Source organism: Lagenorhynchus albirostris, chromosome 4 (assembly GCF_949774975.1).
Source record: "Lagenorhynchus albirostris chromosome 4, mLagAlb1.1, whole genome shotgun sequence".
Lineage (NCBI taxonomy): Eukaryota > Metazoa > Chordata > Mammalia > Artiodactyla > Delphinidae > Lagenorhynchus > Lagenorhynchus albirostris.
Genome location: NC_083098.1, coordinates 44,776,215 through 44,780,124, shown reverse-complemented (window position 1 = coordinate 44,780,124; position 3,910 = coordinate 44,776,215).

The following is a 3,910-nucleotide window of genomic DNA, read 5'->3' as shown; positions in this document are numbered from 1 at the left end:
TTTGAGTACCTATTATATGATAAATAGTATAGACATGCTCAGAGTCAAGAGGACATTAAGATACTAAACTAATAATTATGCCAGGGAATATATAATCACAAACTGACAAGAGCTATAAGACTCTCTAATGGGAACTTGTATTTTGATTGAAGGAAGCCTCTCTAGTGAAGTGACATTTAAACTGAAACCCAAATGACAATATACTTCGTCGTTAGAAAATTGTGGTGATGGCGGAGGTGGTAAGAATCAGGAGTGTTCCCGGAAGAGGGAAAGGCTGGTGCAAATGAGCCATATTGAGTGTCTGCTATTTTTGTCCACCCAGCATCCCTATCCCCCTTCTTTTTCTTTTTTTTCTTTTGGTAACCTAAACCTTCTCTCCTGTGAGGAACCCATTTCTGTCATAGTGGTTTTTTTTTTTTTTGCGGCACGCGGGCCTCCCACCGCTGTGGCCCCTCCCGTCACGGAGCACAGGCTCCGGACACGCAGGCTCAGCGGCCATGGCCCACGGGCCCAGCCGCTCCGCGGCATGTGGGATCTTCCCGGACTGGGGCACGAACCTGTGTCCCATGCATCGGCAGGCGAACTCTCAACCACTGCGCCACCAGGGAAGCCCTGCCACAGTTTTTAGGCAGATACCTGACTGGGACTAACCATAGCACTCTTTCCCCCACTTATGGGCACTTATGTCAAGCTAGCCAGCCAAGGTGTCCCCTGGATCTTTTCTTTTAGAATATCAGGATAAACAGAATCATTTTGCTGTAGTTATTAAGCTAAGAATGAATAAGAGTGTAATAGTTAGCCAACTGTATGGTTAGAGGGGGCACAGTGCACACAAGACCATCCTCACTTCTGACACCAAATGCACATTTGGTAGTTCCCACAACTACCTTCAGTTTTGAGACTTAACTAGAAAGACTCACAGAGCTCACTGAAAGCTGCGGTACTCATGGTTACAGTTTATTACAGGAAAAGGATACAGATTAAAGTCAGACAAAGGCAAAGACTCATAGGCCAGGAGGGTATCAGACCTGGAGCTCTGAGTCGTCCTCTCCCTGTGGAGTCAGGATAGCATTACTCTCTTGATATCTATGTGTGATAATATGCACAGAGTGTTGCCAATCAAGCAATTCATTTGACCATCAGTGTCCAGAATTTTCATGGGGGCTTAATCACCTAAGCATGATCGATTGCCCAGGTGGGGGGGGGTCTCAGTTTCCAGTTTCTCCAGAGATCAACTGATACCACATGACTCCAAGTCATGTTAACACACATTGTTGATCTGGATCAAAGCCCTCGCCTTAACACATATTGCTACTATCTGGATGGCCTATGGCCCCCAGGCAAATAGAGACACTCTTATCAAGCATGACATTCCAAGGGCCTAAAGATTATTTCCCAGAAGCCAAAGGCCAGACCTCTCTTTGGGTAAGATTAATTCTTCATTACGTAAACTGACATCTTTGACAGTGGATATCTTGCTTCCGTTAAGACAGTTCATGTCAAATGGAAAGAATCAACTCAAAGATAAGCAGAGCTCAAAGATGAAGCAACAGAGCAATAAGATCATAATTTGAGTTTCTGGAATTAGCCATGTCTGAAGTCAGCCACATATTAGGCTCCTTGTTTACATGAGCTACGATATTCCCTTTTTTGCTTAAGTTTGTTTGAGTTGGTTTTTGTCCTTACAATTAGAGAGGTTCTGAGGTGGGAAATAACTTGTTGATTTCAAAGATTTAAAAGAAAAGCTGGAAAATAATGAGCAAAGGGGAGTGAGTGCTAGATAACACTAACTAGGCAAGGCAAGACGATATAAGAGTGTATATGCCGTATTAAGGATTAGGGAATTTATCCTAAGACAGTGGAAATCTTCTAAAGGATTTTCAGAGGGGAGTGACATTATCTGATTTACATTTTTAATCTTAAATGTGGAGAAAGGAAGGGGTCGTGGAGGAAAATGGAGATGAGGAAGAGTTCTAAATTTGAGCAAAATTAGGAGATAAAATTAGCAGGACATGGTGATTGATTGGCTATGAATGGTGAGAAAGAAGAATGTGTCCCAAATGACCCTCAGATTTCTGGCATGAGCCACTAGGTGAATGGAAGTACCATTTATTGAGATGAGTTGGAGATGAGTTTTGGATGTGATAAGTTCAAAATGCCTGTTTGTCATTCACATAAGAGATTGTTTCGAGGAACCGAGAGAAGAAAACATGTCATGAAGGAGAGAGTTGCTGACTGTGTTAAACTCTGGGAGTTACAGTGAGGACCAAAGAGTGCCTGCTGGATTTGGAAATATGGCATTTATTGAGGGTTTCAGCAAGAGGAGTTTTACCGGAGTGGTGGCAGAGAAGCCATATGAATTGGGCTAAAAGTGAATGGGAAGCAGGCAGTTAAGACTGCACAGAGAACTTTCCTAATAAGATTGTCTAAGAAAGGAAGTCAAGAGAAAACTGGGCAGGAATGTGGAATCAGAGGAAGGTTATTTTTTGGTTTGGTTTTGTTTTAAGATGGAAGCTGCTTGGTCATGTTGAATGCAGATAGATTCTAATAGAGAGAAATGTGAAAGATGCAGAGGAAAGAAAAATAATGTGCTAATTAGGGTAATGATACCTGCTATAACAGAAGGACTCAGCAATATATAGTAGGTCAAACACAATAGAAATTTTTTTCTCACTCACATAAAGTTCTTAACAGAGAAGTTCTTAATGGCAGGTGGGTCTCTCCAACCGATGAGTCAGAGACCCAGGCTCCATCCATCTTGTGGATCGCTTATGTTTAGTATATGAGTTTCAACTTTGCTGTGCCCCTCTGCATCAAGTGAGCAAAAGGGAGAAGAAGCAGTCCTGCTTTTTAAGCTACTTGGTCAAGAAGTGACCCATGTCACTCATCATCACATTTATTGACAAGAACTAGTCACCTCCGCTGCCTCACCTGAAGGCAACGGAGGTTGAGAAACACAGTCTCCAGCTGGCCAGCCATTTTCTAGCAACAACTGTATACATCAGAAGACAGAAGCCTGAATTTAGGAGGAGAATTATTTCTGCTACAGATAATAACCAGTTGAACACATTCTTTGAGAATGGGATCCAGAATACATGTGGAAGAATTTGATTTTGATAAGCAGAGGGACAAATTCTCCATTGTAAGGAAGGAGGAAAAGAAAATGGGAGCTTGTGTTTTTATTACCAAGCACTTACAGTGAGGACCAATTAGAGGAAGAGAATAAGGTAATAGGAGTTGAAACCTGGCTGTGCCCAAATTTGGAGCCCCACCTCTCATCCAGAATCTGGCTAAGGAATAAGTAATGGCTGGTCACCTACTTTAGCAAGAGTTTTTACAAACAGGATAGAATCAATAGAATCAATACAGCCAGGATCAGTCATGCCTGCAGAAAGTTAAGATTAATTCCTTAGGGGGCTACTCCGTGCTATTTCTGTCCTCTGTTACGGTAACCTGAAAGAAAAACTTGTAGAGAGTGAGTTTTGTCTCAAAATGAAATCATCTTAAAGCAGAGCCAAAGGCTTTGCCCTCCATTGAATGGCCTAATTGAATTGAAACCTCGTTAAAAGTAACCTAAGGGGAGAAGGCCAAAAGATGGACAACGACTTGCTCTCCACCTTGTAGAAGTCAAGGGAAGGCTGCTCAGGAGTGGGGGCAGGCTAGTCAGTTTTGATACCACAACTGGAGGGGAAGCCAGCAGCACAAATTCAAAAAGGCTTGCTCTACTGAATAAGCTTCACATCTTGGCTCCCAGACAAGAAAGAGAACTTGTGACCAAAAGGGACACTCCAAAAAGAATTTCAATGAAGCGCAACTTGAGCAAAAACAATAAGTTACCCAGATTACTTGGATCGTGGACAGAGGGCCTGGCATGTGGAGCGAATGTCATCAGCTGAGAACACAACCTTGA